The 7,491-nt window shown below is 36.1% G+C and overlaps 1 pseudogene; it reads right to left on the minus strand.

The window, feature by feature from the left end:
* Positions 1 to 6,402: 6,402 nt before the first annotated feature.
* LOC110347134 (ubiquitin-conjugating enzyme E2 W pseudogene) lies at positions 6,403 to 6,864 on the minus strand (annotated as a pseudogene).
* Positions 6,865 to 7,491: the final 627 nt, after the last annotated feature.

The raw sequence follows: 7,491 nt of genomic DNA on the forward strand, positions 1-7,491 counted from the left end.
TCTATATATCTGTACCTTATTTTGTATATATTACATTCATATAAATAATATATCTGCAATGATTTTTCTGTCATAGCTATCCAGAAATTCTTTAGGTTTTATTGATAATGTGAAAATAAATGTATTTATCTACAACATTTTCATGCACTTTATGTTTTATTTAAAGTGCTATTTCTATTTCCAATGATGAAAGTCATTATATTGTTTACCTAAAATGTACCAATAATTAGAATGAATAATCGATAATGCAAAATAGGAAGAAAATGTCCAAAGGGGTAGGGGTAGTGGGAGGGGCAGGGGAAAGGAAAGAAGGGAAAGGAAAAATGATGAGAAATGGAAAAAATGTAAATAAAGTCTTTGTAAATAGGAAAGGGTGGAGGGGGTGAAGGGAGGGGTAGGAATGGGGAAAAAATAAGAACCAAGATGCATCATCTAAAGGTACAAGTTCCCAATGAGAAATATAATTGTGTTGTATACCCAAATGTACCAATAAAAGAATTAAAAAGAATAAAGTGCTATTTCTTATATCAAACTTGACCTGCTTTCATAGTTGTGTATTTGTAATTTCTGAATCTTTTAGACTTTTAAGGTACATAATTTTGTAATTGTGGCTTTCTATTCTCGCCTTTATTATTTGTAGCCCATTTCTGCTTTTTCATCACACGGCAAACTTGGTGCTTGAGTATTAAAGTTGATGATGGGCTTGCTTCCATTACTTTCATTTTTAGTGGGACAACTCAGTGTTTTTGCCATCAAATATCATATGTCTATTATTTTTGAGTCCATAACTTGTAACAAATGAAAACATGTTTTCGCTTTTCTAAATTGCTGTGAATTCTTAATAAAAATATTGTCAAACTATTTCCCGATTTGTACGAAAGTTATCATTTTTCCAACACTTGTTAATTTTAGAAATTTCAATAATGATGAAAATATATATTTCTTTGTAGAGCCATCCTTGTTGAATTTTTAAGATTATACTTGCAATAAAATTTGTTCTAAAATGAAGGAATGGGAGATGGATGAGTGAATGACTGGTGGATGGATACATGGATGGAAGTGACAGTGGTAATGGCAAACAATGGGAAGAGTCCAAAAGTAAGTGAATGGAAGGAAGGTTTAAATACACAAACATGGAGAAATAGAAAATTTATCTTTTATTTTTGTTTTTAAAGTTTCACATGTATTCTACCAAAACTTCAATAAATATAAAGTTGGAAAAAAATTGATCATTCCATTTCCATTCCATATCTAGAGAAGAGAAACTCCCCACCTCTTTTCTGTTAAAGCATTCAGAGCCTCATCCTAAGAACTGGTGTGACTGACTTGTCTTTTGTGATAAATTCCTACTACCCAGGAATTCATCTTCTCTACCTCATCTCTATTTTCTGTTTATCAGAACTTAAGCCCATTGTTTGCATTAAAATAAATATTTAATTGACTTTCCTACCTTAAATCTGGTATAAAGAGAAAGAACAAATTGTATCTATGTATCTGTTCAAGACATTTTTAATAGGTCTTGGACTCACTAGGGTCAATGTTGGGAAGCTGACTGTTTCTATATCAGTCTGTGTTCTGCTAACCATCAGACAGCCCTAGGGAAAAGTACCAGGAAATAAGATCCTTAAAGATCTTTGGCTACATATAAAATTCAGGCGAAAAGGTGAAACTTGTTCATCTGCTGGCAACAGTTGCCATTTTTGGAAAAAGAACATATGTCTACTTATCTGGGGATTCATTCTCAAAAACTCGTCTGTGATCCATCTTCTTCTGTACTCTCATTGAGAAATAACCTTAGCAAAAACAGGCAGAGCTGACCAAGGAGGAAGAAGCCCAGAAATGCAGTATTCTCCACAAGTTTCAGTAATGTCAGTCTTGAGTTCCCCAAACACCCTCTGAGAGTGTCCTTTCCAAACCCAACCCACATGTACTTGCAGGGATTTCTGAAAAATAGAGGGAGCCCACTTCTCTTTCAAGGCTAAGTTCAAACTTTAGTTATTGATGCTGAAAAGGAATATGTTCAATTTTCTTGGAGGGGCAGGCCTACAATCACAGCTAGTTGGCAGGAAGATCACATATTTGAGACCTGCATGCTCAACTGAGACCTTGAACAGTTAGGCTCCCCTGCCACCATCCCAGGCTCCTAGGACAGAGAAGCTGAGCTGGTCTCAGCACCCAGAAGGAAGCTCCCCACCTCCATCCCATGCTCCTAGGGCAGAGAAGCTGAGCCGCGTGGGCGCCAGAGGCACCACCACCACCACCCGCCCCGTGGAAATGAGAAGACATGTAAACAAGGCTGAAAACAGACTTTCAGATCACCTACAGAAACTCTAAAGGGAAACGAGGTGGAACAATCTGTTACTCAACCACCTGGGCTGTCTGATCTGGCAACAAAAGAGGACCTGGGAAAAATGAAGTCGAAATAATTACTCAGATAATAGCAAAGATTGTGCTCATGGTGCAAGACATGATTAATAAATCTAGAGAGGACACAGATTAAAAAAAAATAGAGGATCTGAGGAACATGATGGAATCCCAACATAGGAAACAAATGGAATCCATAAAACAGATGCAAACAGATTTCCAGATTAAAAACTCCATCAAAAGTCTGCACAGCAGAATGAACCAATGTGAGGATAGAATTTCAGATACAGAAGATAAGATTGCAATTAGTGACCAGGAAAAAAAATTGCTTTAAAATTGTAAGGGAACACGAGAAATCAATCCAGCCTCTGCTAGATGATGCAAAGAAGAATAACATAAGACTGATTGGAGTCAATGAAGAAACAGGAGAGAGTGCAGATGACATAAAAAAAACTCTTCACAGAAGCGATGGCAGAAAACTTCCCAAGGAGGGGAAAAGAACTTGACATACAGATAAGTGAGGCATATAGGACTCCAACTAGGCTTGATCAAAAAAAATCTACACATAGGCATATCACAGTTAGAATACCAGAAATCCAACAGAAGAACAAAATTCTACAAGCAGTGAGAGAAAAGAAACAAATCACATACAAAGGGAAGCCCATCAGAATCACAGTAGACTTCTCAATGCAAACCCTCATGGCAAGAAGAGCTTGGAGTGACCTATTTCAAGCCCTAAAGGAAAACAGCCTCCAACCCAGATTGATGGACCCTGCAAAACTATCTTTCAAAATTGATGGAGAAATAAGATACTTTCATGATAAAGAGCACCTCAGGAACTTCATGAATACCAAACCGGCACTCCAACAAATTTTAGACAATATCCTAGGAAAAGACAATGAGGATCACAACCCCAGGAAACTCAGTAGAATGAATCCATTTGGGCGTGACAAATTAAATGCAAAGGGGGAGAATCCAACAAAAAGAAAAAGTCATGACAAGGCTTTTAAAACTTTTAACTTCATCTCCCTAAGGAGTGTATAATTCAGTCTTGTTATTGTACTGATTAGTATTTTTCTGATTCTAGAGTTGCACACCTTTCCTTGTGCTATACTGGCTATTCATCATATTCTTATGTTTACTTTTAAATGGGGTTGTCTATTAATGAGCTGTAAGAGTTCTTTATATATTCTGGTCATAGGTTATATGCATTGTAAATATGGTCTGTTTAAGAACTACTTTTCATTTTAATGATGTCATTTAAAGTTCTAAATTTTGATGGAATCTCATATATCAATTTTTTTCTTTTACACATCATGTTTTTTGTATCCTAGGTAGTTCCTGCCTACCCTAAATTCATAAACATTTTCCCTTATAATTTCTTCTTAAAGTTTTATACTTTTAGGCTTTCATATTTAGGTTCATAGATCCCTTCAAGTTATTTTCATGTATGGAAATAAAGGATTGAGGTTAATTTTTTATATACAGTTACCAGGTGTTCTAGTGCCATTTGCTGAAAACACTATCTCTTCCTCGGCTCTTGAATTGAGTTTATATTCTATAAAATGCTAATGTTAAATAATCTTTCAAAACTCAGTGCACCATATATGTGTGGTTCTATTTCTAGATTCTCTGTTTTATTCCAATGATCTATATGTCTTTCCTTACACCAACACTGCCTTGATTACTGTAGCTTTAGAAGAAGTCTTAAAATTAGGTACTAAATGTCTTACAACACTGTTTTTGTTTTTGTTTTTAACTTTTCTAGGTCTTTTGTACTCCTACATAACTTTTAAATTTCAATATCCAATTCTTCATTTATAGCAAGTATACACAGACCTGAATTTTTATATATACCTTGTGTTTTCTACTCCTGCTAAATTCAAGTACAAGTTCTAGGGGCTCCTAGAGATTTCTTAGTATTTTCTCTGCACATGATCATTTCATCAACATATAAAGATTTTGCTTCTGCCATGCCAATCCTATCCTAGTTGTGTCATTTTATTGCCAGACTATTTTGGTAGGGCCTAGGTTTCAAAGTTTAATGGACAGATAAAGAGTAAGCATATCTGCCCTTGTTCCCCACCTTAAGGAGAAAGCATTGTATCTTCTCCATTTGTATAAGGCATTCTCGCTGGAAGTATGGAGTACATGTCTTTAATCTATTGAGAAGTTTCTGTTCTACTTCTAGTCTCCTGATAGCTTTTACCATGAACAGCTGTAGAATTTAGTCCAATACTTTTTCTCCAACTAGTGACAGGATCATATGGCTTTTTCCTTTCCTCTGTTAAAATGATGACTTTTGGGGGTGGATCTTCCAATGCTGAACCAGCACTGCCATCCCTATAACAAAACCACTTTCTACATCCTGCCAGATCTGACTTCCAATAGTTTGTTTTGTTAAACAAATTTCTATCTATGTTCATAGTTTTTTCTTCTATTATCTTTATCCAGTTTTAGTAGTAGCACAATGTTGATTTCCTAAAATGAGGGGAGAAGTGTTCCTTCTTTTTTCTGCTTTAATTGTTTGATATAATTTATCAGTTAAAATGTTTATTAGCCTGCTGTCATATAGGTAGGTTTTCAAGCTAGGAATATACTTTCTTTAATAGGTGCTATTCAAATTTTATATTTCCTCCAATGTTAGTTTCATTAATTTGTCTTCCAAGTTACTTCTTAGAAGTTGTCAAATTTATTTCAAAACAGATTTTTGTAATATGCTTTCTATATCCTTTTAAATTCTGTAAAATCTGTGGTAATGTCTCCTAGATCTCAATATTGTCATTTTAAAAATGTATAACTGATATTGTGTAACACGAAGAAAAGGTCTAAAAGAGCAGGGGAATTGCCAGGGGTAGGGGAAGGGAAAAAAGGGAAAGGAAAAAATATGAAAAGAGGAAAAAAAATGGAAACAAGGTCTTTGCAAATAGGGAAGGGTGGGCATGGGAAGGGGAACAAAATAAGAACCAAGATACTCGTGTAAAGGTACAAGATCCCAATGATGAATGTAACTGTATTTTATACCGAAAATGTACAGATTAACTTAACGGGAAAAAAATGTATTTCTTATTTTAGGATACAGGATTGAAGGACAAGATGACACTTACAAGTAAAGAAAATTTACAAGAAGAAAACGACAAAATTTTTTCAATTAAAGTACTGTAACATTCAAACTTGACTTAAAACATAACAGAAACAAGATTGCAAACAAAAATATTTATGGATTTTTCAAACATAAATAAATGAAATAGTGTTTAGGCAGTAGGACTCATGCTGATGGCTAGCAGGAAGTAACAGAGTGTAATCTACTTGGAAAAAATCTTTAATGTACAAATAACAACCCCAAATGAGGGACTACAGCAACTTAATCATCACTGCCATTTTTCTTACTTCCAAAGTAAAGCCTTGATTAAACCATTCATACCCTATATTACTCATACCTTTACTTCAGAGATTGAGGAACTATATACAGCAAATGAATTTATTTTCACCATAGGGATAACATACTGTACCTCTCTGCCAATGTGACTTGAAAACCTTCCATTGTCAAAACAATCTGACAGCAGATATAAACAAATAAATACTCAATGATCTTCCATTACAGTCCTTTAAAGACACATGTTAATTCATGCTGTTAACCTTAGGATCACAGTGCATAGAATCCAAATGTAAGCAATTGGGGTGTCTTTCAAAGTAATGCTGGATCCCTCATTTTAATTATAATCCCACTATAACCAGTAAATTCATCTCATAGGCCCTATCATGCATTAATCATTGAATGGCAGGAGTTAATGAAAACTTTTCCTGTTACAACGCCCATTGCCGGCAATGGATGAACCAAAACCACCAAGGAAATCATTGTTATTGCACAATGCATGAGGACCTGGAACTCTTCCAAAAGCTTTAAAAAAATTAAAAAATGGAATTATATTTGACATTTCTTGACACCTGCATTAATACTGTATGACTAATAAAAGCATGTCAGTTGCATGAACTGAACCAGTGATCAACATGCACCCAGAATGCACATGAGTAAAAACGCAGTAAAAGGAAGTAGTCTTCACTGCCTATAGGTCACTTCCAGTCAAAGGTTAAAATTCAAAGACTGAATAATCAAAGTGCTCATTTTCTCAGTAGGACTATCTTCTGCTAGGAGGATGATAACAGTGGCATCAACAAGTATCATCATGATACCACCATTTTGTTTTCTTTGGATTCTTGTTACATGTTCACACAAAGAAAGAATTATCTGGTGGTCATCTCTGAGGAGAGTCAAAAGGATATCGACTACTAAATTTAAATAGAAGTTGAAATTTTTCTCCTTCATATAAGGTACCTGGTGCACCTTCCATGTCTACAATCCACTGTGTGATTGAATTTTGAACACTCTTTTCATTTAAAGTCATCCCAGGAGGTGGGTCATTCTGCAAAGCCAACAGTTCTTTCTGTAGTCGTTTCTGCATTGAAGCCATGATGGAACCATCCCCTCAAGGCGAGCGAGGCCAGAGACGCTGAAATTTTATTTTAATGTGAGTAAGAGACAGAGGTGTTTCTTTGATGTTTATATTCTACATCTGTAAGTAATCCTCTAATGCTTGGTGTGGTGGTGTCTGTAATCCCAGCTATCTGAGGCAGGAAGATCACAAGTTCCAGGCCAGCCTGGGAAACTTAGGAAGTCCGGTCTCAAAAATGGGTGTTATAGTCAGGGTTTGCAGGGGAATAGATTTAATACAGGACACATAACTTGTATGATTATTTTATAATATTCACCTAAAAAGGAAAATGCAGAGGAGTACAAGAGATTTGTCTACATGCTAGAGATCCAAAGAATTCAGCCAAGGGCCTGGATCCCACAACAACGTCCCACACAAGTCCAACTAAAGGCCTAGAGCCCAAGGCAATGCTCTCCAGGAGTCCAGCCAGAGGCCTAGAGCCCAGAGCAATGTCTCATGCAAGTCTGTATTGAGGATCTGCACCAGGAAGTCCTGTGGTAGAAGCTAGAAAATTTGCGCTGCTGCGGTGAAGGATCTATGCACCAGACTGAGGGATCTGCCCAGGAGCCAGGAAGTGACAAGTCTAATACCAGAGCCCCCTGATGAAAACAGCAGCTATTCCCAGTGACAGTGA

Source organism: Heterocephalus glaber, unplaced genomic scaffold (assembly GCF_053883595.1).
Source record: "Heterocephalus glaber isolate CG9 unplaced genomic scaffold, H.glaber_assembly_v1.0 deba00001140, whole genome shotgun sequence".
NCBI classification, from domain to species: domain Eukaryota; kingdom Metazoa; phylum Chordata; class Mammalia; order Rodentia; family Bathyergidae; genus Heterocephalus; species Heterocephalus glaber.